A 26,826-nucleotide genomic window follows, 5' to 3' on the forward strand; every position below is an offset into this window, starting at 1 on the left:
AACAACCCAAACTTTTTTCACATATACATACATACATTTTGAAACACAACAAACCCTAATCAATCAATCCTCTACTCTTAAATGAAATACTTTTAATATTTGTTGTTTCTAGCTTGTTTTTGTTCTTGTAAGCTGTCGTCTGATTTGGATGATGGTTGCAAGTACCAAGCCCATTATGTTTTGTGCACCAATTCGATCCATCTGATCGGATATGATTATTTCATCATTAGATTGACTGAGCGGGTTACTAAGATCTATCTCTTTGTCAATATGTGTGTATAATTCTTCTGGTGCTACTATATATTGCATATGTAATGATCTTATATATTATTCGTATTATTACTGCAAGAGAATATAATCGGAAGGGGCAGGAGCAGGTTATAAAAGCATTCACTAAACAATTCAGGTGTGTCTACTACTACTTGTTTAATTTTATAATAAAATGTTCTTAATAAACATATTAATGTATCTTTTAGCTAATTTTATTTTGTTTCTCGATATCTTACTTGTTTATGACAAAACATAACCAAAATCGATCTACTTTATAGGATAAGTGGTTGGCTACATTTTATCTATTTGTTTTTAGTTTTCAAGTGACTTTTCATATATGTTTCCATTGTTGTCAATTATAGAGTCATATGTTATAAACAGGTGAGGTGACACTGCGTGGTAGCCACCATCCCTAAAAATAATACTTGTTTCTTTTTAAGAAAATCCTAAAACTATATACATTAAGTATCAATATCAAATATTAGTATGTCTACGAGAGGAGCATAAACACAATCTGCTTACCGTAGTTATCCTTAGAGCCAAGCATCTAGATGAAGTTGAGGTTAAGTAGACTTGGTTAAAACGACGTATGTTAGATCTGTCACTTTCAAATCGTAACAAGAAGTTTCAAGCAAAATTCACCTTAATTTAAAAAAAATTAAAAATACACCTAACTAGCTAACATTGATAACAAATCAATTCAGGTAGATTAGGGGCAATATATCCACTAAAATATACCCTTTCATCTTTTTATGCATGATCAAATTTGAAATCTTGATCCAAATTACATCAAAAGTTTGAGACTTTAAAAGATTTTAAAAGAAGTAGAACCATATACAACATGTGGTATTTACTATTCAAACTCACTAGCTTTATTAATTTCGATCATGTTCCATGTGAATGGGTCGATTAGTATTATGTTTAATCTCTAACCAGTCAAACTAATAGATTATCTCTAACTGGTTAAACTAAAAGATGATTTCAAACAAAAAACTAGTCAAATAAACCAAAACTTGCCAAAATGTTTTCTCTCTAACAGGTAACACTAATATAAGAAAGCTAAAAACAAAAAGCTCAACAGATGCAAGTAAAGCGGCAGCAGCTCTAACATAAAGACCCGATGGCGGCTTATCCTAAAAGATGGATGGATTAATATGCTACCAAGTCTACAACAACTGTCAGCCTCTTTCGTTGTTCAATTGAGAGACCTTCTACTCCAGCAAGGCCGACTAACACATCTCTTGTAGAATTTAGCTCCATTTATTCCATTAAGTCATCTACATACATATTCAAAAATAACAAAACGTTAAATACAAATATGATAATGTCATCGTCATTTTCTGAAAAACGACCATTGTACAAGTAGGCATATAATAGCCATTTGCCCTGTAAATTTAAGAATATAGGACTAAACAAAAGAAACTTACCATTGTCCATTTAGAATATGTTCCAACGGCACCCACTCCGGGTAGCCAATCCTTGTCTGCCACTTTCTTTAAGACCATCTTTGAGCTTAATGACCTAAGACCACATTCACTCATCGATGCCAACATCCTTCCAATCTTTGACATCCAAGAAGTTTTATCCTTAATAAAACTTTTTGCATCAATTCTAGAGCAACCTTTACGCTACGCAGTTGGCCTCAAACCAAGCCATTTGATACTATGTATTTTTCCTTTTCTAAATGAGTTGGCCTCAAACCAAGCCATTTGATACTTGGTGTTACAAGATTCTCACTATTAAACGATAGCCTCTCAGAGCCACAGGTGTAAGGTGTAAGTGGTCATGATTTTTACCCCGTATGGATTGCATCCATTAAATCCAAAACCGGAAACCCCTTGTTTAGTTAACAGGTAGCCATATATGGCATACCTTTACCAGTTATTAATATACAGTGAACCTTTATGTGAAACTTATCTTGAATTAATGATGCATACATAGATTCTTTTTCCACTACAAGTATAAACTTTGCCTTACAGGATATAATCTCAAAATCAAACATAGAAGGCGAAATTAATATTCCCATATCATCATCCTTAACCAGATTAATTACAAGGGACCCTATGACTAAACCCTTTGGGCAGATATGATTCTCAAAGAGCGTCTTGCGGCCCAGATAAGAACACAAACATCATCGTTTAACGAATCACAATTTGTTTATGATATAAACGATTCCTTATTCTTGTAAAATACACCTCATTTAGAGATAAAAACTTATTTTCCCAGTTTAAGACAAGTAAAATATCAAGAAGATCAACGAACCTACTACACATTTCTTCAATTGCCTTCTTATGTATCAGGCACGGTATGCATGAAGTCAAACAATTTGAAGCTTCGGAAGGCAACGGAAGAAACATGTAATTGGTTCTTTGATCTTCATTATATTTTACTTGTCTTAAATCGGGAAAATAAGTTTTTATCTAAACAAGGTGCATTTACGAGAATAAGGATCTTTTATATCACAAACAAATTGTGGTTCATTAATCGATGATGGTTGTGTTCTTCTCCGGGCTAAAAGATGCACATTGAGAATCATAGGTGCCCCAAAGGGTTTAGCCATAAGGTCCCTTGTAATAAAAGAGAATGGTAGGTTATGCAATCTGATGAAGGTTGAGGAATTGAGAAAATTATATTCGCCTTCTATATTTGATTTTGAGATTATATCGTGTAAGGCGAAGTTTATACTTAAGAATCTATGTATACAACATTACTTCAAGATAAGTTTCACATGAAGGTTCACTGTATATTAATTACGGGTAAAGGTAAGCAATATATGGTTACCCATTCTCTTTTAAAAAATCTAACTTAGAAACTAAACAATAGCTTGCTGGTTTTGGCTTTAATGGATTGTGATCCATACGGGAATACGGTGTAAGAATAATGACCACTTACACGTGTGGCTCTGGCAGGTTATCGGTTGATACACTACTAGAAAAAATACCTTTAATGACACCGATTGCGTGTCATAAAAGGAGTCGGATGACACGCGCTTTTTGGTGTCATAAATCGACCCGTCATAAAGCTTTATGACACGCTTTTCGCGCGTTATGAATTTATGACACGCTTTTATGACACCCTTTTACGACACACTTTTATGACACCTTTTTTGCGTGTCATGGTTCAAAACTTTAAAAAAAAATTTTTTTTTTTATAAAATTACTAATATCCACCAATTAAATTACAGTTAATCTCATAATACAAATAAAATACACAAATAGCAAAAGAGTGCATTTCATATATATCAAAACAATGCGTTTCATACAACCACAAGTTATTTTAAACTTCTAATAACTATATAAGTTTACAACCACTAAATTATATAGAATTCAAAACCGGTAAATGAAGTTTGATGGATGCCTATCCGATTTGCTATCAAGTCGTTCTTCAGTGATTCGACTTTCTGCAACAATGAGAAATATCACAATTAGACTAAATGGTACTAGTAACCAGAAAATTGTTACAAGCATCTAAACCTTATTCATCTAAACCAATATGTCCAAGATGCATAACAATCCATAAGCTTGAAATATAATATTGCAGTTGATACTATGTAGAAAGTCAATTGCAACATGTGCTGCAAAGTATTTGTAAGACTGAAGAAATTGAATTACTCTGAAAGTCTGACCTTTGATCATTTTGTTGTTATAGTAAAAGTGACTAAAATACATGTTCCCATAACTCTAATTCGACACTTACAGGTCAAGTCCCCTTCACTCATGTAGCTAATAATGCCTACATTATATCAAAAGTTCCACCATATCCTAGGCCAACAGTCAAAACCATGGGCATAATGAATTCCCACAAATGTCAAGAATGACATCCCAATTCTCTGATATTATTACCGGCTACAACACGACACCCATTTCTATTTTTAAAAAAAAGGCAAATTCACCATCGAATTCATTCAACAGTTGAAAAAAGCAATCTTGATTAAAATAAGCATAATTAAATAAGTGGCTGCACCATTCCATGCGTAACTAACATTAAGGTTGGATGGTGTGAGAAAGAAACCACACCGCGGTCCAGCACACCACGGTTAGGCACCGCATTGCACCAAATTTTCAGGGGTCAAACAACACCACTACCAGTGTCTTTTTAGATATCAAAGTGATCTGTGTGAGCACACCGGGTAAAAAGTGATTCGGTGTCGTTTTCAGTAAGGCGACTTTCTCTTTTGATGTGGTCACATTGTCCACCCTAAAGTCCTAAACAACAGGCCTTAATAAGAACTGTCATTAACTAACTAACAAGCAATGATATGCAGCTTCAGAGTTCACCCTAATACATTTATTAAAACGTGTGAAAAAAACAACAACGAAATTTACCATGAATAAACATCTTAAATCCGAAAACAGCGATACAGTTAACAACTTTTAATACTAAGAGATACTAATACGTGACAATAGTTAACAACTTGTAGAAAAACAGTAGCAAAAGGCAATAGAAGAAGGGTGACATACTTTGTAGAGTAGATTGTACTGCTCTGCCTGCTTCCTACTCTTTCTGACCAAGACTCGCGAATCAGGCCCCATCCCACTGTAAAGAGAAGAAATAAACTGTGAAGAAGCACAAGACACTTTGTATAGCAGATTATTCTGAAGATGCGATTTTCTTTTATGTGTAATAGGCTAAGAGGAGGACTGGTGCATCAAAAACAAATAGAAACTTATTACTGAAACTTATATGCAATGTTCAGTTAGAAATTAAGAATCTCACCTATATACTACTCCAATGGTAGGAGTCAATATCTGAATCTTTTGCACCTGACAAAGAAAACATATTTCAGTATGAGAATACTTGTATGTATTGTGCTGGAAAATAGATAATACAAACCAAAGTTGCATAACACAAAAGTGGCATATAACTGGGCTATGTTCCAAGAGAATGCAACTCACTAAACAAACAAAAGTTATCAATCTTCTCTACATCTGGAGCAAAAAATGCAAGATTTGTGACAGTCGTTGATACTATCTTAATGTTATCGTGATACAAGCCCATGTGATCGAGGAACCGGTATAGATGAACTAAGAAGAGTAATTAATCACAGCTATACGTCATTATCTACAATAAGTAAGCATTGTATGTTGCGGTTTTCTGTGATGAACTTTCCTACTTTGTATATTGGCTCAAAGATAGCATGTATTCATGTGATTTTCTCTACGGCCATGTGCTACTTGCAAACAAAGTCATTACTCGATATTTTATCAGCTTCGTGCCTTCGTCATGAACTTCTTTGAAGTTATCAGGCTTATTGCAAAACATATACTAAAGAAAATGAGTGAGTGGTTAAACGATAAGGCATTCTCAGTATCGCCTGATAGTTAAGTTAATCAAAGAGTTGTGTATATCTCAAACAGACAAGGTGAATAACCAATTCATTATCATGACACTAAAGTGCTCTTGACATCAACTAGACTGTACAACATCATTACATAACAAAGCAATGTGAAGAACGCCATATATAACAAACCTATTGATCTTTCAGAACATATCTGAAGTGCATAAACATTCTGCTCCCCGAGATCGTTCCTTTCCAACAAAATATGTTGTCTTCCTCATGAAATGCAGATATTCCATAATCGCCACTCATCTATACATATAAAGAAGTCACATTGATTAAACACAATATAATTCGATTTCTATCTTTCCGAAATTCAACTTTCGAACAAATCTTACCATTAGGGCTATGAGTTCTGGCTGTAATCTGTTACAATCGAAGACATACAAAATAAAGTATTTGTATACCAAAAAAATATAAAGAAACAAAAATATATACCATGCGTCTTTGCACCACCACATCTCACCACAACAAAACTAGTCTTCCTCTCTGAAACTCAATCAATCAACCATTCAAATCAGGACTGCTGACTGCAATTGAGTCGAGCTTTTATTGAAGTTGAGTTCAAAGTTTAAAAATCGAGCTTGAAATGTATATCGAGCCAATCTCAAGCTTTTAAGATCTCGGATCGGCTCTGCTTTGCTCAAGCTCTTATCAAGCTATTCCGGCCTGAGGTAATATGTATCTGATTTACAAAACATATATCGTTGTTCGAGATTATGATATAAAGGCTTTCAGCTTTCGTTCTGATATACATATGTATAACATTAAGTGACACTTGTTATTCTTATTCATTTTTACATGCATTTGAATCTAGGCAATGCAACTTCAGATATAAACTTGAGCTTTTTTAATCGAGCTCAGGCCATCTAGGTAATGCAACTTCAGGTTTGTATGTATATATATATACACACATACATACATACAACAAAAATGATGATTAAATGTAAAATGAAACGATTACAAAGTTATAATTAACAATATCTAATGGAAACAATTGAATTTGAGGATAATGAAACAACCTGGAAGGAAATTGCGACTAGTGAAATTGGTGGACAGGGCTGCTGCTGCTGTTGATGAAGTTCCAACCATCAAATTCGCAGCCGCAATCTGAATATTAAAACAAAATATCATATATCTTCACTTGAGATCTGGAAAATAAAACAAAATATCAAAAACAACAAATTTGGAAAATAAATTTTTATAATCATATATATTGATGAAACCCCTAATCTTAAAAAGAAAATTTGAAAGATTTATGATCCGAATCAAAACAGATTTATTACCCGATTCACGGCGACCTTGGCGATGGTGAAACAAATGGTGGCTGCAAATGAAAGGGGAGAGATTGAGAGAGGAAACGATTGGGGTCGTTATACTTAGGGTTATTTTTGGTTTTTTTTTTTCTGTTTTAGTGGAAAATATAAGTTTTTTTAACAAAATTATAAGACGACGCTCAGGGATGACACGCAAAAAAAGTGTATCCCGTGTTACACCACCTTTTTTTGACACTAAAAATTGCGTGTCATAAACCCTTCAGATTTTACAAATTATGACAGTATTTTTATGACATATGTTTTTGTTTGTCATTAAAATGCGAGTGTCATAATTTTGGTGTCATTAAAGGCTATTTTTGTAGTAGTGATATGAGAATCTTGTAACACAAATGGTTTGGTTTGAGGCCAACGGTAAAAGATAACCCACATTATTTCAAAATCCATGACCAGCTACTCCAATATATATGGGGCAATTAATATCCATAAGACGTATATGTTATTTATTATATATTTAAGGTAAAAGAACAAATTTTACCATTTAGTATATGATAAAAGAACAAACTTACCATCAATTTTTTTTAAAAGCTTATATTTACCACTTAATAACCTTAATAGAAAAAATTTGTCATTAAGTAATTTTAAAAGGAACAAATATGTCACTCGCTTATTTTTAAGAATCATATATATTAATCTTTAGATATTATCAACGGCGTTGCATATTTATTTTTAAGAATGGCTGATGACGTGCCACTCGAACGAACCTGGTGACGCCACGTAGGAAAACGCTGACGTGGTGGGTTCAGAGAGCGCCACGTGAGCGCTTTCTGATAGCCATATATATATATATGGGCAATGGGAATATGAGGCTATCCCCCACCTAACCTTAGGTGTGGAACAACCCAAAACGACGTCGTTTGGCTTAAATACATAAAAGTCATGCCTCTTTTTCATTTTTTAACAAAAGATCAAAATCACACTTTACCTTTTTCTTTCATCTTCCTGATCTAAACCCTAAATTAAATCAATGTGCGATCTTCCTTTTCAGTCTCCAAAATCAATATTTCTATTTTTCTTATAATCCTAATCAAAAGATTGTTATAGGTATGCTTTTTATTAATTTATTCTTTTAACCTCTTGATTTTAATTCTATATATTGTAAAGACATAATTATGTTCGTAGTGTCAATAAGATAATAACTTTACATTTTAATGCTCATTTTAGTTTCTTTAATATAAACATATCTCATTTTATACAGAACATGGATAAATCAATGGATTTGGGAATTATTGTTGTAGAGGATGAACCTTGCAAAGCACTTTTAATAAATGATATTGATGCAAATGGGTATTTAGTTGGTTCTGAATTTGAAAGTGAAGTAAGGGATGATGTCGATGATAATGGTGTAATGGGAATGGTTTTTGATTCACCTGAAGATGCATATGCATTCTATAATCAGTATGCCCTGTTACATGGATTTGGTATACGCATTTATGATTCTTATAAAAATAGGGTTACAAACGAGATGTATCAAAGGATTTATGTGTGCAACAAAGAAGGCTTTAAAAAGACAAAAGGTGAAACTTCTAAAGGGAAGTGATGCAAAATTTCAGATATCAAAGCGTAAAGATGGAAAATGGTTTGTAGATATTTTTAGTGATGAACACAATCACGAACTCACCATGTTAAACAAGCTAGACAATTTTATACTTAGAAAATTTAAGCCAATTTTCGCCAAAAAATCAAAGTTCTCAAATTTGAAAAATGACAAATTGAACCTTCTTAGAATGTTAATATAAGTCTATTGTATGAGTTTCAGGTCCCGAAAAGGTCAAATGAAGCCTCGGTAAAAAAAAGTGTAAAAAAATTACAGAGGAGCACGGCTCTTGTGTCCTGCAGAGGCCGTCCACAAGAGCCGTCCTCTGCACAAAAGCCGTCCTCTTCAGGTTTCGTACTTTTGACACTTTGAACAACTTTCGACCCTTTTTCTCAAAACCGAGCTTCCGACGCCTGATTAGCAACTTAGTTTTGACATAAATCAACTAACACAACATTTCCAAAAGTCTCCATACCATCCATTTATACAAACCAAGTTTATACAAGTAAATGGGTCATCTTACCCATTTTGACGCTTTTTAAGTCAAAATACAAGTTTTGCAAATTCATGGAACCACACTTGACCATTTACAGAAATTTGACAATAGAATGACCATCAAAACAAAATGTACCAAGAGCCATAAGGAGAGGGATGACTAAGCCACTAAACCACAAGATTGTCATTCATCCATGAATGACCTAAATACCTCCAAGTCTTGCAAAATCTTTACTTCTAATACTTCAAGCTTTAAATCAACAACTAGTTCCTTCTTCCGGAACTACCTATAAAAATGGTAAACAACTAAAAAGTAAGCGAATGCTTAGTGAATAAACTTGCATACAAATATACATACGAAGGAGGGCAAAAACACAAAAGACTATCGCATGTAGCCAATGATACCGTCATATCATCACTTGCATACTCACTTTTGTGCTAACAAAACATACATGGATCCACATACGCTAAACAATCATCAACAGGTTTAACTATTGGGATTCTTAGGCCCCGGAGGTTCTTAGGCCTCATAAACACTATGCCCCATATGGGCCTACGCCGAATCAACCACCACACATGGATAAATAAACTTCAACATGATGTGGTCAACACCACACATGGACAAAAGGCTTCAATATGATGTGGTCGATTGACTCAACGTATACATAAAGGTATGCAAGAGTACCCACCTCCTCCGCGACAACCAAAATCATAAATCAAGAAGACCGCATGAACACAAAACATGTATGCTTCAACCTAGCAACAAATCATAACGCATATAGGATCATCAATCACATACTAGGCCATCTAGCCATAATCACTAACATTTCAACACCCAACCCATCATTTACAATCTTATATTAATCTTGGGTTGATTCACATAACATGTATCTCTTATATCATTTTCAATTGGCCAAGAGTTACTTTCATATCAAAATCGTCATTAACATATTTGACCTAGCAGAATTCAAACAAGCATAACTCAAGTTCTACTTACTCTTTTAACATGATTCGAGTGGCCAAATTTTCATGACACATACACCTACCTTTTTATCTTTAGTGACCAATATGTGAATTGTCATTCAAAGGTGACTTCTGGTCGTTTTAAAAATCAAAACTGCTGCTGTTAAACAGCTTTGACCCTACTGCCTTCAAATGACCATAACTTGAGTTCTACACCATATATTGACCTCATTTTAGTGGCCACTTCTTCTTAACACATTTAGGTACATTTTATATTCAGTGACCAAGATATGAATTAACTTGCAAGAATGTGTTTTACCCGTTTTAATGACAGACATAGAATCAGTTTTGCTGAAAAATCAGCATTGCGCCTCTGAATTCAAAAATTCATATCTGGAGTTCTACTTCGTATTTTTAACCCATTCCAGTGGCAAAATTTACTTAACACAATAACCTACATTTTCTTTTTAGGACTCGACAAGTGAAACTTCTGTCATGAGGGTGTTTAACTCGTTTCAAACTCAGGGACATAATCTGTCCAACATTGTTCTTACTAGTATTCCTCAAAACCTTCATGCAACCCAACTAAAAACCCTAAATTTGATTAAATTACAATAACCCTAACTTGTATTATAGCAATTAACTCATTTTTATGAAAACCCCCAAATTCTAAATAAAAAGATAGTTGCATGAACCCTAATTCTTAAAAGAAATTAAAATTAGGTTAAAGCAATCATTACCTTGATGGAGTAATTTTGCTAGAATGGAATTGAATAACTAGAAACAAAATTCTTTCTTCCTCCCTGTTCTTGTAAAAATTCAGCCCACACACCATGCTTTATCATCTCAATTTCAATTGTTAAAAAAAACTTGAATTATTATTATTGTTATTATTCTTACTTGAAAGATATTACCAAATCTCTTGAAAGAACTTGGAAGAAGGATGGAGAAGATTTTAGAGGATTGAATATTTGAGAGAAATGAAGTTGTGAGTCACCAAACAAATGGCTGGACTTGTTCCCCTCTAGGCACGTAAATTTCAAAATAAATGGGTATTATACCCGCTATCCGCTAAAGTTCCAACTAAAACAATCCCATATTCAAAAATAAAATACTAGGAAACCATTTTAATGTCAAAACTATAATAGAGGTTAAATTTCATTGGCTTAATAATTTAGGATGTTACATCCCGGTATTGAAGAATTTTATAGAGAATGGGTGAAGAGTGACACTGTTGAAGAGTTTGAAACCAGGTGGAAAGTTATGAGTTGCCAATATAAGTTTGAAAGTAGAAGTTGGATAATGTATATGTATACACAACATCATCATTGGGCCGAAGTCTTTTTAAAAGACTGTTTTTTTGCTGGTATGACAACTAGTGGGAGAAGCGAGAGTATTCATTCTTTGTTTTTTGATGGATATGTTAGTTCAAATACCATGTTGAATGAGTTTGTAGTCCAGTATGACAACGCTGTTAAGAGTCGAAGAAAGGCCGAAGAAGATGAAGATTTCAGGACCATAAACTCTAGGCCAGTTCTGTAATCTCTAAATCCAATAGAAGCAAAAGCAGGTACACGTTATACTAGTAATATATTTGAAGATTTTCAAAAAGAATGGATACAAGCGACTAACAATTTAACTCATGAAACTTTGACTAAAAATGTTGAAGAGATCATATATAAGGTTGGCCAATTGGATATTGAGAAAAGGTATTGGAGGACGGTTACTTTTCGTCTTTCAAGTAAAGTAGATGTCACATGTTCATGTGCCAAGTTTGAAACTTATGGAATGTTGTGTAAGCATATCTTATATGTGTTAAAGAAGAAGCATATTGAAACACTTCCGGATCATTATATTTTGCCTAGGTGGACACTTGATACTAGGTACAAGGAGGATATTTTTAGCATCAGAATGGAAGATATAGATAGGGAAAGTGCAGTTAGCGCCTTAACGTTATAGTGTGTTAAATCAAACACCCAATGACATCTTAAATCTTCCATATATCAACCTTCTATTGAGCCAATTTCATCAAACACACACCTTGTTTTATCTTCAAACACTCCATATATCTTTTGATAGTTAATTCACCCCAGCTTCAAATTCATTGATATCAATTTACTTTTGCTCAACAACAATGAATACAAGCTTCTAATCAAGATACTGATAATAACTTTCACAAACCTGAGTTATTTCAAGAGTTTGAGTGAGAACCAAAATCAAGAAGAAAAAAATACATTAAATGAATTAAAAAAAACATATCTTTAGATCAAAAGAGAAATTAAAAGAATAAATTAATAAAAAAAATACATGTAGCAATCTTTTGATTAGGATTATAAAAAAATAGAAATATTGATTTTGGAGACTGAAAAGGAAGATCGCACATTGCTTTAATTTAGGGTTTAGATCAGGAAGATGAAAGAAAAAGGTAAAGTGTGATTTTGTTCTTTTGTTATAAATGAAAAAGAGGCATGACTTTTATGTATTTAAGCCAAACGACGTTGTTTTGGGCTGTTCCACACCTAAGATTTGTATGTGATTCCTCGAAGGTATAAACACTGTAAACAATATTACATTTGTCCACACTTTTAGTAAGTGTCAACAAATTAAAATTTTTGTCAAACTTTTTTGTGTATAAAATTGTATAGAAATAAAAGTGTGTATAAATCTCTCCACACTAAAAAGTGTGTAGAACTAAAAGTTCACACTTTTTAGTATAGACTTTCATTATTATTTTGTAACACCTCATTTGTCTACGGTAACTAAAAATTTAGCGTAGACAAATGAAGCGTTACAAAATAATTATGAAAGTTCACACTAAAAAGTGAGAACTTTTAGTTTTATCCACTTTTTAGTGTGGAGAAATTTATGCACTTTTATTTTTATATATTTTTGCACACAAAAAAACGTGACAAAATTTTTAATTTGTTAACATTCACTAAAAGTGTGGACAAATGTACTATTGTTTACAGTGTTTATACCTTCGAAGAATCACATACAAATCTCTAAATCAATCATTTATCCCCTTGAGATGACAACTTGTTTGATGAACAAACAATTTTAGAGGTGTTTCTGCATTTCCTGTGATTTTGCCATTTTGATGATGAAACGTATGGAAGCTATTAATACAAAAATCTGTAGTTACTTTGTGGACACTTCGCAACGTTTAAAAAATTAAATTTAGAAACATATCTATGCTTATGATTTTGACATTTTGCAAAAAGTCAATACCATTAATTGTTTGGTTAAAAAAAGTGATTAGCAACACATTTTTTTCATGTGCGTAGGTTGATTAATTAGTTTGCTTTATAAAAAAGGTATAATAGGAATTATCTTTAAGTAATTTTTTTTTTGTTTTGTAAAGTTAGTTTCGATTCAGACGTACTAGAGGCAATTTTAACCAACAAATCGTTAGACCTCCAACCCCCTCCTCATGGAAAATACCTTGAGATGAGAAACCCAAGACTCAAACCCGAGACCTTAGGAAAAACTCACCTCCGGGGCCCACATAGTGAATTTAAAAAATATCCCTGGCCAACCCATCTAAGTGGAGTTGGTTATCTTTTAGTAATAAATGGGTTAATCCTTTAAGTAATAAATGGGTTATAAACATGTTTAGGTTTAATCTTAGGTTTTTTTAAATCATATTTCAACTTGGTTTGAGATGATGTGAGAAAATATATTCTATGATTTTTTAAGGGGATGTTATCCGGATATAATTTTTTTTTAAAATGATTTTTGTAGTTGGATTTTCACATATGCTTTGAGATAACAAGCTAAAAAAATTCTTTGAAAATCATAATAACTTTAATACATCTCTTATATAAATAATAAAATAAGATTTTTATGACATCATTAATTATTTAATAATACTTGTTTGTGATTATTACACTTATTTATATCAATTATATCTTTTTTATTTTGTTGATTTATAACATCATACTATTTAAAGTTTAAATCAATTTTTAATTGATTTATGATTAATTTCTTTTTATGCCTAAGTTCAATTTTATGTAATTATCTAATTTAATCTACTTATGATATTATAAGAACTTTCCTAAGTTTATTCATTTTTATTTATGATGTCTTTTTTTTTATATAAAAAAATAAGTTTTTATTTTCTTTTGACAACTCTAATATTTTATACATGGTATTTTAAATTTTCATCATCTAAATAGTTTTATTTTAATAGATTTTTCATTTATCCGCATATTATCTGGATTTTAATAAGCTAATTATATATATTCAAAATATAAGGTATACAATTCCGAGAGTATGAGTATGGTTGAACTATCTCATAATTCTTAGACATCGACGTAACTTAATATTAAAAAACTTATATTTATAAACCCGGGTTGAATCTAGGTTAGTTAGCTGGTAGAGTAATATTTCAGGATAGAAGATAATATATGATTTCGAAAAGTATGTATATTCTACAACCTTTTGTCCATGTTTGAGTCCCGTAAATTTGAAGGACCATGTGAGTCTTACATACAAAAAATATATGAATGTAAAGGGTTTTTTTTTCATATAAAGTCTACACACTAATTAAATAAGATTTAAGAAGTAGAGGCTTGGTATCTTACATTGATGTTTTCAAATTCTTTTAACAATTAAATACTAGCTAAATAACCTGGGTTTAACCCGGAATTTTAATATAAATTTTGCTAATCAATAATCAATAATTATTAAAACAATAATTGCAGGTTTGTTTCATTATTATATATGAAAAGTTGATATGTCAAATAACACAATCAAATAATGCAATAGTAATTGAATATGATGTAATAGAATATTTTAGCATTGACTATATGTCACATAAATGAGTACACGTGATAAAATAATACACGAGAATGAGAAAAATAAGTTATAAGCATAATAATGTATTAAAACCTTTAAATGGATATTGGACAATTAACTTTTTATTTGCTCTACACCCTCAAGTTAAAGAGAATGTTTTTTATAAAAATTATTACTTACTCATACTGTTCAAGAAAAAAAATTATTATAAAAGCCAAAAATTCATAAAATAAACACAATTTTATAATTATATTCCTTCAGTTAAGTTAGAATTTAAAAGAAACTAATAATTAAGCTACAAATTAAAATATACTATAACTCTATATTATGAATAATAACATTAGCATAATTATTTAATAATTGCGAATAACTACTCGTATAAAGGAAAATTCGACATAAAATTTGTGGGGTCTTGATTTGTTATTTGTAAGAGATATATTAATTTAAAAAGTAATTTGGTTTCCATATTAGATTAAATTATATAAAGATCAAAAGAAAAAAAATTCAAAAAATTTATGATGTCATGAATTTTTAAAACACTTGTAAGAAAGAATAAAAAGTTGCTATATAAGATTTTTGTCTAAAAAAGCTTCTAGAAACAATTGTCTTTTATTTATATAATAGTATAAAAGAAGAGATTACGCTAAATTTGTTTTTACTCTTAAATCTAATACACAATATACTTATATCAAAGTTTCAACCTAAACTTTTTTTTTTTTTGAAAAATATAAACTTATATCTAATAAAAAAAATATAAACTTCTATCTATATTAGATATTGTCATAATTATATGAGTAAAAATTATCGTAATTAATCTTAAATTGTTTTTTATAAAAAAAACAAAGTATTGTCATTAAGGATGAAGAGAGGTACCAAAGTACATCAACTAACCCACTTGCCATTCCAAAGAAAATCTACCTACCTATCCAAAGGTGACAATATTATTAAGACTATAATAAATAACGTAAAAACAAGACCAATAATTCGACTACCAAAAAAAAAATATTTAATACATAGCCACCAACCGAAAGGTAGTATTATTATTAAGAGTACGATAAATACGTAAAAACAAGTCCAATAGTTCAACTACCAAAACAATGTATTTACTACATAGCCAATTTTGTTTAAAACGTTTAAAAACAAAGCCATCTACATAAATACTCTAATAGTCCGACTCTAAAAGTTTATTACCACGGTGGTAGTTGGAGACTTCCTATAAAACAATCCAAACTTTTTTCACATATACATACATACATTTTGAAACACCAAAAACCCTAATCAATCAATCCTCTACTTTTAAATGAAATACTCTTAATTTGTTGTTACCATCAAACATAGAGCTTTTATTCATCCTCTTAGATGATGTGATGACAATACCATATATCTATCCGTAGCCAACATAGAATCTTTCACCTTGTAAATTCTTTTATGCATATGTAGAATCATGATGCACCGCATTTGGTATCAACATGGTTAGGTTGAATGTAGATTTTGAAACGACATGCTTAATGCGGTTATTTTTGGTTGATCTACATTGACTATTCCGGACTACTGAGATTAGTCGGCTCGCAAAACGGGCTGGATACTTATTTTATATTAAAAAAAAAAACACAAATTTGAGCCTCTCTTTGGTTAAATCTTTACAAAGGTAATAATGAATCTCTTACACTTCATCATGAGATGTTATGAACATGAATGAGTATCGGATGCAATTTCTTGGCTGATATGTTAATTATCGCTATGTTCTAAGGCATTTTGTCTTCTATTATAATTTTAGGTCGCATTTGATTCATAAAATTTGATGAAATTAGAATTGAATTTCATTCCTTAACGTGTTTGGTTGGTTAAAGATGGAAGAATCTCATTCCGTTAAAATGTTAACATTTCCTCATTTGATGGAATCTCCATTCCTTAGGGAGGGGGAAGGAATTTCATTCCGTCTCTCACTTCAAGCTTCAAAAAATCAAAAACATTCCGTCAAATTTCATTACTTCCAAAAACATACTTTGAATCAAACGCCCAAAACCTTGTGAAATGACATGTTCAAGTCATTTAAGCTTGAAATTCCCAATTGTTCATTTTATATGGGTGCTATTTTTTTTTTATCCCTTTTTTTTAATTTGGGGTGCATACTGCTAGGCGCTTGCTTAGTGCATGACATATTTAGTTAAACCTTTTTATGTATATGTCCTAAAATTTTTATGGTTAATATCCTGGTAGTTTTAATAATTTACCTCTTTTGTTGTAGATGACAGCTCTACTGCGTCCCCCACATGTAGATGGCAGCTCTCGCCAGTATAATACGGCTATACAGGTGGTGTTTACTTCTGCTTAAGTTATTTATTTCTGAACAACAAAATGAAAATCATATTTATCTAGCTTATGTAGTTGTAATATCGTTCATTACCTATATTATTTGCAAAGTAGGCCACACCAGTAACAAGTAAAAATGTACTCGTAGTTCAGAAAAAATATTAAATACGAGTATATATAATTGGATGAAAAGCCCAAATGAGCCAAGAGATTCAATTTTCAACTAGTTTTTGTACTGAAAAAACAAAACTCATAAGTTTTTTTATAAGGTTTGTTGCTACATACATAACGATAAACATAAATTATAAAAATGTATCTAAACATAGATTATAAAAATGTATCTTAAAGTTGAAAAAAAAAATTAAAAGAAGAATTAATTTAAAGTTTTACCTTAAAACTAACATAACTACACTGGTCGCGGTACGTGGTAAAATACCTAACATAAGCAGTCGTGGTCCGAAAAATTCGTGTTGTATGTGAAAAAAGGGTAATGAGGGGGACCCTAGCCCCGGTACCACTATTAGATACCCATCGACCCGCCCCGTATAAGCCATATATATGATGCCGGTAAAATACCTCCATCTTAATCCCCACATGATCTTGGCACCCCGAAGGATCGAACCCTCGTATTTAAACTTCACATATGAGTCTAGGCTTCATTGGTAACAGATACCTTAAAGGTTTTATTTTTTTTTTCACAGCGGGGATCGAACCTGAGACCTTAAGGTTATCAAGTGTTTGCCTTACCACTAGGCTAATCCTTGAAAGAGGGACGATGATTTACTTAAGCCAAAGGACTTTTCCGCTTTACATGATGCTAAGAGTGAAGCTAAGTAGAAATTTTTTTAAAATATACGGGCATCATCACGGGCATTTCTTGGAGTGTCGCCTGATAAAGGAAGAATCTTTCTACCAATTGAAAGAGTGTACTTCAGTTTCTAGTTTTTGTGCAGTGGCCAGATGAAGTATAGAGGCATTATGATCCTTCTAAGAGAAGCCATGCAACGAAGACTAGTATGGTTTCCAAACCAATTTCATTATATGCATGGTTAGATGATTACCTCAATGAAGAACTATTGGGAGATAACTGGAAGTGCCCTAATTGCATGGAGTATGGCAGTGCCGAATAGAAATTCGATCTCTGTAGATTAGTAGATTTTCTCATTATTTAGTTGAAGAGATTTTTTTATACAAGTTCTGACTCTAGGAAGTTGGATACTTTTATTGACTTCCCTATCCATAATTTGGACCTATCAAAATACACCCCGCATAAGGATGCCCAACATCCTCACTGTAAGAGATATGTTGTCAACATGGTGGAGATGATAGTGGCCAATTGCACTTTCTTAATGTGGGAAATAGTGATATAACTGATGACAGAAAGGTATCTCTCATTAGTGATGCCTAGGTTAAGACACCTGCAGCGTATGTTCTATTCTTCAAGAGAATTTGAGATGTTGACTCGACATGTATCAAGATGGTAGATTTTTTGTTACGGAGTATCCAACGGTTTGAGGTAGAAAAGGAAAACCTTTAAAGTTTTTTGTTTCTTTCTAGGTTTGTTTACTTTTAAAAAAGAAACAAAATGGGAAACTAGAAGTATCACTACTTTTTTATTATGTTGGTTACTAGTTAGAATGGTGATAAAAAAAAAATCGTTTCAAGGAAGGCATAAACATTTAACCTTGTGGTTATTAAAATGCAAAATATCTTGTCCTTATCTTCTCTTTGCTTTGGCTATTAATCACGTGATTTCCTCCTTTGATTGGCTCACTGATTTGTAGCATCCTTTTAATGAGTTTCCTTTTATTGTTGACTCTATTGCCTATTTAGACTCATCCTCTCGTTGTATTCAAATATCATGAAATTTAAAGAAAGCTTTCTGACCAAACATTTATAGTATCAAACTTTTATAGTATCAGAGCAGTGGTCAGTCACGCCTGGTCCACACCAAAATTCCAAAACAAACACGTTACCTACTACTCATATGCTATAGTAGGAGTTAATACAAACAAAGAAAACCTTAGTCCCACTATCTATCTTATATAGCAACACTGCTTCAATGACTTGCATTTTATGCTATGATATTTGTACAACATGGTAAAGGTCTCATTACCAAAATCACATACTTTCTTTAAATATATCAATTATGTTGCATGCCAGTGTTGAATAGGACCACAATTTGAATCAAGACTACTTTACTTAATTTGTATCTCATTAAAAGGATGCTACAAATCAGTGAGCCAATCAAAGGAGGAAATCACGTGATTGACAACCAAAACAAGACAGGATAAGGATAAGATATTTTGCATCTTTATAACCACAAGGTCATATGTTGAAGCCTTCCTTCTAGCGATTTCTTTTTGATCACCATTCTAACCAGTAACGAACAAAAAGGAAAAATGGTGACACTACTGGTTTTGCATTTTGTTTCTTCTTTACAAGTAATCAACAAAACTCGATTGAAACAAAAAAAACTTTAAAGGATTTCCTTTCTTACCTCAAATCCTTGGATATTCCTCTACAAAAGTTCTACCATTTTGATACACGTCGAGTCAACATCTCAAATTCTCTTGTAGAATAAAAAATATGTTGTAGGTGTCTTGATCTGGTATTCACTAATGAGAGAGAACTTTTTGTCATCAAATTGATATCACTCCTTGCTACATTGAGCAAAAGCAATGTAGCGTCTACTATCAACTCAACCATAGTGGTTGTTGACAGCATACAACTTATAGCGAGGATGCTAAGGACTGTTTATGCAAGGTGTACTTTGATAGGTCTAAATCATAGATAGGGAAGTCAACAAAAGTATCCAACTTCCTAGAGCGAGAACTTATATAAGAAAATCTTTTCAACTTTATAATGAAAATATCTGGTAATTTACAGAGATTTATTTTTTTTTGGCATTGCTATACACCATGCATTTAGGACACTTCCACTTATCTCCCAATAGTTCTTCATTGAGGTAATCATATAAGCATGCATATAATGAAATTGATTTTGGAACCATACTGGTCTCCGTTGAATGGCTTTTCTTAGAATGATCATAATGCCTTCGTTCTTCATTTGGCCACCGTACCGAGACCGAAGAACACCCTCTCAATTGGTGGAAAGATTCTTCATTTATTAGGTAACGCTCCAAGAAAGGCCTGTGATGTTGCACGTATAATTTGAAGATTTTTCTGTTAGGTTCATGTTTAGCATCATCAAATTAAAAGCAGAAGTGATTTAACTTAAGATATGAATAGAGGACCTCAGAAAACTTGTTACGTATCATGTCACCTTTACAATACTGTGGAATCCTAGCTGCTAGAGGAGTACCAAATTTATTGAAGGTTTGTAACTTTTGACTAGGACCTGAATTTTTGATAATTTTTAAACATGACTAAAGGCGATTTATCGTCTTCATATGGCGAACTTTGTGTTCGTGTATACCTCAGCTACCAACAATATATGTTTCGTGAACCCCAAAGAACATTCATCAAGCAAAATCTTAATAAGATCCATAAACTTTCCACTTTGTTGGATAGATACGCTAACTGGAAGTAAAGGTGATCCATCGGTGCTCAATATGGTCAAATTCATAGTCACTCATAATAGAAGAAGGCGGTGGACATGACATAAATGTTGACGGCAACGGTAATGATAAAAGACTTATTACAATGTGCACAAATCATAGTTGACCATTCCTGCCCCAACCACATGCAAGCTATAATGAATCATTGTGAGGCTGCCAATATTCAGCCTATTCTTAGTCTGGAATTTCATCCACGTCCATTATCTCACAAGCCTTTATATGAACTTGCTTCGAACTTTTGTGGAGTTCATTGAGTATAACCAAGGAACTCATGCAAATCTTGTTTTCCTGAGTTACTAAACTGAGTGAAATTACGTAGCTCTGACTTGACATCTTGCGGATTCACTGAGGTAGTACACCTCCAGTTGTTCATAGCTTCCTTAGCAAGCCTCCATATGCTAAAGCGAGCATATTCTCTATAGATTTTTTGAAGTCTGAAAAGAACTAAGCGGCAAGATGTGGAGTATTGTTCATATAGCATGCGTTACCAGTATTATCGAGCCCAGTCAAACATAACTTACAAGCTTTCAATTCGAATAAAATCTCTTCCTTTTCTAATTTAGATGTGTCTGATAGCGTATTGCCTCGAGGGAAAAGCTTTGTAAGTTCTGAAAAATCGCAACAAAACTTCTGGTTGGCAAGTTTTATGATTTGACCATGTATTGTTTTTAGTTGCTTACTGTCTTGATGTAAAAGATATTTGCTGTATGTGTTCCTACTTAGCATCTTGCTTAATTGGTTGGCCCCTTTGTTAGTTTTAATGAAATCATTTCGTTAGTTAAAAAAATAATATTTAAACTTCTAGTTGCCAAGTTTAATTTAAAGATCCTGTCTCATTGCCCTTTTGAATTATCACTACAACCAATGAATTTGTTGTCCCAGAAATTGAAGGCCTGACACGCAACAAAAACAAGTTTGCCCTTATGAAGTACTTCTCATTATAATTGAGTGGTTGAGCACCAGCTTTACATGTTGGAGGTCTCGACTCGAGACCCTGGGAAGGACATTTGAGGGAATTTCACAATAAAGTACTCTAGTGAAGCAGGTTTGAGTCCTGCAGAGGGGGCAGGGTTTTACCCAATTAAATGTCGTGCCTTCGGGCGGTTTAGTTGAGAGTTTCTCTTCCTACTAGGTATTGAGGGTGAGGGGGCTCTCTAGCGCGGATCCGGTTAAGACAATGTAAGCTAGATCCCCTGTTGCGAGCAAATGATCCACACCTTTAAAAAAAATTTATCGTTTTTAGAAACAAAGTTCCCAATATATTTCATATGAAAATGTCATTTAAGAGGTTTGGTAAAACATCCTTTCGGAAACTACCGCATAATGGCATCTCAAAACTCCCAACTCTTTTTCATTGTCAATTTTTCGAATTTCCTAAACACTGTCAAATTCAAGGTAAGATCGATGATGAGCAGAAACTCTTCAGTGTAGCTAACAACTTTCATAATGAGGGGAACATTTACAAACGTTGCACTCTTTTCCTCTTAACCAAGTTATGTCTCACTGGGTTTTCTTAATAAGGTTTTTAATGAGACAACAAAACCAATGTATAATATATATTTGAGGGGGAGTGTTATACACTGAATATATATCCACGTTTATGTCCCCTAAAATCACGCGCTATATATGGAACGTACATCGTAATTGTATGTATTACTACCTGTTGGAATACAGTTACAGTAAGCTCTTAGAACACTCCTTTCTTGTAATGAAAATTTTTTAGTAGATGGTTTGTCATCTGGGTATGTTTTTCTCATGGAAATTGTGATGATTTTCTCTTAGGCATGTAAATGGGTCTTATAACAGTTTATGGTTTTATCTGAAAGGGGGAAGTCTTAACAGCCAAACCAGACAAATAGAACCCTACTTTAGTTTCATTTTAGGTAATGCAATATGATTGCCATTGAACTGGTTGGTTTATTAGTTCTTCGTTTTTGGTTGACAAACTTGATTGGATATTTGTACTGAATTAAGATTCACCTCAAAATGCTTATAACCTGCTCTTAACATCCATCTTGGAATAAAATGTAGAATAAGGCTTCCAAGTCATAAACTTTGAGTATGGATTGGAAGCTGGTCCTAATCTAGGCTCCTTGTCAAAGCCGCAACACAGTTCAATCCCCTGTGTTTCTAGAGTGTTGGGAAAAAAAAATATTGTTTATGACTTGATTAAGAGAATAAAGACATTATAATTGAACCAAACTTGCGCTACAATGGTGCCTTTATGAATATGCCATAAAGGCAAGGGTATCGTGTCAGTAGTTTTAGAGAAATTGATGTCGGTGTAACAATTGTGATTCTTGACTCTTTGACTATGTGTATATTTGACTAAGTATTAGTTAATCAATATATGTTCTAGTGCAATATGAGGTCCAATTGGGTGCAATGTGTTCATATAGGTCAACTTATTGTTCGATTCGAGAGTTATGTACTAGTCGAGGTCATTAGTTGGTGCTAATTGATTTCATTTATATAACCTTTAACTTTAACTAGTAAATGAATATGGATCCTATCCATGGGTTGTACCCAACCCATGACCCGTCCAAGATAACCCAACCCTATCCCTACCCATTCATCTCTTCATCCATTCATTCATTTCTCTTATCATTTCTCTCCCACCTCACTAAATACACTCAAACTCACTCTCTCTCTAATTTAATTCACCATCTATGGTTGTTCAAGGCAATTTAATGTAAGAATAATTTACTTCTTCCTCATCTAAACATCATATCAAAAATTTAAAGGTTCAAAGTGCAAGACTAAGTTTCAATTAGGTCAAATTCGGATTTGAGCTATTGTAGAGGTTTTGGTAAGTGAAACTCATCTCATAATCATCATTTTATGTTTATTAACTTGTTTCTAGTTGATTTCTAGTAAATTTGGGTCTCAAATTGAGCCAAGGGTCGAATTAGGGTTTGTAATGGGTTAAAACTAATTTGGAACTAGATTTGATGTTTTGAAATGAAATCTTGGAATGGGTTATGTTCATTTGAGTTTGTTTATGTCTAAATGTGTGGATTCAAGCTTGAAATCGAGTCCTAGATCCTCCTTGGTCGACTATGGGGTCTAAATAGGTGTTTTTGGGGTGTTTGGCTCGTAAATCTGATGCCGGTGTTGATCTGGGTTGATTGCGACGCAGTTTAATGAAGCTGCGAAGCAGCAGAATTCTCGACATCAAGACTGCGACGCAGTCCACTTGATGCGACGCAGTGGGCCCAGTTTCACCTGGTTGATTCCTAGCTTCCTTTCTAATGTCCTAGGATCGTCCCGACCTTTCCGGAATGTACTCTTAAGACTTTATTGGTGCCCTGTACATGACAAACGAGTCGTTCAAAGTTGAGCGTCATTTTTGGAACCTAATTCGAGGCATTAACATAAACTACATAATTGTATAACTTTTGTTTGAGGACAAGGAAACGTTGGGACGACTTCAACTTGATTCTAAACTATTATATAACCCCCCAGTGACCTTGTCGAGTCCCGGAAGCCTTTCCAAGCCATGAGACCTAGCTAAGAACCTAGTTAAAGCTTCGTTTTGGCTAATAATGCATATATTGAATACGTTCTTAGGTTGTGGGTGCGTGGAGCAAGTTGATCACTTATAATCTCATCTTAACTTGATATTAGCCTCTTTTGCCGAGCAAGGTGAGTTTTCGTAGCTTTCCCTTACTCTTTTAAGAGTCGGGCTGAAAAGTGTACTTCGTGTATGATGACATTTGTGATGTACATGTTGTGTGATGGTTTTGTAGACATGCAAAAATGTGATTCGTTGTATGGTTACTTGTGTATGTATGATGAGTTTGTTTAGGATAGTTGGGTATATATGAAGGATGATAATGCCTTTGAAAGGTTGGAGATGTGGTGGGAAGGCTGCGGGTGACCCTATATATAAACATCAAGGGCCTTTCAAAAGTAGTATCATACGAAGTATATACACACGGCGTTTGGTTATGTGTGGACAATGATGGTCATGGATGATCAATTTATGTGCAATGAATACAAGGAGGGGCATGATGACAATACAAACGGGCATTTTAGTGCTTGATGACATTAAACGGGTACGATACGTACTTGATGACAATTATGGATGACATGAGAACAATTGAGGGACATTGTGTGCAAGTGTTTAACCATTGGTCACGTTAGATACTTAATTGAAGTCTAAATTCTTGTTCTTTATGTTTGTTTATGTGATGGGTGGCATTGGTACGTGTTCTTGTTCCTTCATTCCTACGAACTCACCAAACTAGTGTTGACATTGTTTAGTACACATTTCAGGTAACCAAGAGAATCCAAGAGCTTGATTTCATTGCTAGGAGTTGGACTATGACCATGGATCCGTGATTCATTACCCGTTGATGGGACCTCGCTTAGGATCATGAGCCATCTTTTGATATTGTTTTGTAAACTCTTGATGGTTGTATGCTCCTTATGCTTTTGTGACATTAAAAACTAATTGTTGGGTTCACGGAATCCTTTTATATTCATATAGTCTCGTTCTACGATAATTCCATCTTGTGTCATGCTTTTCAGTGCACTTCGAGCCTAGCTCGGGGTGTTACAGTGTACATAGGACAATTTTGGAGTGTCAATTGTATTCGTCCTAAGGTACGGGTGTCATGCTAGTACTACTATATAAAAATTATATATCTTTGTTGAAAAGTTAGAGAAAAAAAAAGATGCGAAATGATCATTCTATTCTTAATAAATTAATTTATACCATTAGTTTTTATCTTTTAAAAATATTTTCACTACTTCTTTAGATCAAATTACCTTTACATCAATTACCACCATCACTACTCACACCATCACAACTCACTACCATCACCACTGGTCGCCGCCACCACCACATTGCGCGATATTGTGTTGGTATAGTTCTATGTTCTAAAATATTCCACCACCACCTTTATGTCAGTTACACTCAATACCGCCGCCACACCACCAATATTCGGCGCTATCACCACTCATCGTTGACAACACTAGACCGTTGTTACGACCACCACCGTTGTATTGTGCAGGTATCCTTCTATCTTCTAAAATATTTCTGCCACCACCTCTTTATTGGCATAGCATTACAGTGGCATCACTAGAATTGAAAGTGACTCGTAGAACAAATTTTTTTACTAGCTTGTATTGGCATAAAGTAACGATAACGACTGAATTGCTTCAATTTTTAACATATTTAAAGAATTTTTAGCTATTTTTAGCGACTTTTAACAATTACCTTTTATTAGTACAAGTACATTTTTATAAATTTTGTTGGTAGAAAAATCTTTCAAAATTTTAAAGTTAACTACATTGACCACTATCCTATGTTTATCTGACCCGTAGCACCAATAATAAACAAATCATTTTTTGAAAAATTTAAACTACATGAATTTTGCTAAGTCGTAGCTTCCTAATATATATGTGGAACATTTTTATCTTTTAATTTTAAAAAAGAACAGTTTATATAATTTAAACGTTTAGTATACAGAGTTTTTTTCACTCCACCTAGACGACATGTTAAAATTTACTTTTTTTTCTTTTTTTTTTTAACAGCAGTTTATATTAAAAATAAAGACTTTTAGCAAAGTGCTAAATGTCAAACACTACAAGATCAAAGCAAATACAATTTCAAACACGCAATCTAGGTAAAAATTATGAAATAAACTAAGAAACAAGAAGTGGACATTTAAGCCACTCCACCCACAAAATTCATTTCATTTTGCACCTACTAAAATACCACAAAGATGATTGAGGGATGATGAGATCCATGAGAAACTCTTTACGATGTTTCCTTTTATTGAATACCTCGTTGTTGAGATAACTCTAAATCATCCAGCAGCAACAAAAAAATATAGCTTCAATAATCTATTTTTTATCCGATGAGACACGCAAATTTGAACCTGCTAAAATTTACTTTCGAATCCACTTTTGGAGTCCGTGCATCCAAATCCGACCCAAATGCGAAATAAAATCATAAATATCTTGGTTAAGTCCTTTAGTTTGAAATTAATGAAGAGATAAACGAGAAAATGAAAGCTAATACATCCAGGTAGTCCAATCGACTTTGAAATTTTGAATGAAGGAGTACTTTTTTTTTAAACATTCAATTTTATTATTAAAAAAGAAAAACTAGTACTAGAAGGTACTACCCTCATTACTTTTTACTGGGCTAGAAAGATAATGTTGCAACAAGTAACCTACCTACCCGCCA

At 33.1% G+C, this 26,826-nt stretch overlaps 2 long non-coding RNA genes across 5 annotated transcripts; both read left to right on the top strand.

Moving 5' to 3' along the window:
- Nucleotides 1-25,114, top strand: LOC122602581. 4 transcript variants are annotated; one of them, XR_006324326.1, is made up of 3 exons: nt 4-406; nt 16,983-17,048; nt 24,906-25,114. It is a non-coding gene; the product is annotated as an uncharacterized LOC122602581 (long non-coding RNA). The 4 variants fall into 4 exon arrangements; XR_006324324.1 differs by lacking the exon at nt 24,906-25,114 and adding an exon at nt 17,749-18,801; XR_006324327.1 differs by lacking the exons at nt 4-406; nt 24,906-25,114 and adding exons at nt 15,942-16,382; nt 17,749-18,801.
- LOC122602582 lies at nt 18,975-21,268 on the top strand. The gene is made up of 2 exons (XR_006324328.1): nt 18,975-20,385; nt 20,581-21,268. It is a non-coding gene; the product is annotated as an uncharacterized LOC122602582 (long non-coding RNA).
- Nucleotides 25,115-26,826: the final 1,712 nt, after the last annotated feature.

The sequence above is a fragment of the Erigeron canadensis genome, chromosome 6 (genome assembly GCF_010389155.1).
Source record: "Erigeron canadensis isolate Cc75 chromosome 6, C_canadensis_v1, whole genome shotgun sequence".
Lineage (NCBI taxonomy): Eukaryota > Viridiplantae > Streptophyta > Magnoliopsida > Asterales > Asteraceae > Erigeron > Erigeron canadensis.